This window comes from Buceros rhinoceros, unplaced genomic scaffold (assembly GCF_000710305.1).
Source record: "Buceros rhinoceros silvestris isolate BGI_N320 unplaced genomic scaffold, ASM71030v1 scaffold23010, whole genome shotgun sequence".
Classification (NCBI taxonomy): Eukaryota; Metazoa; Chordata; class Aves; order Bucerotiformes; family Bucerotidae; genus Buceros; species Buceros rhinoceros.
Window position 1 is genome coordinate 24433 of NW_010390537.1, and position 249 is coordinate 24681.

Consider the following 249-nt stretch of genomic DNA (forward strand, 5'->3'; position numbering starts at 1 on the left):
TCGTGGTGTGGTGGTGGGGCTCCTGCCCGGCCTTGAGGGCCTTGCTATGTGTGGTGTGTGGGATTTCAGTGACATTTTAATGAAAAAGGGGCGCTTCACGTAGTTAGTCGATAATTTTCTAAGGAAAAATAAGTTTAAGAAAAAAACCAAACAACTCCAAAGGAAAATTTTTGACCCAATTTGAACAGGGATGTGTGTGGGGGTGTGTGTTGGTGGGGGGGTTGTGGCAGGGGGGAGGCTGGAAAATGG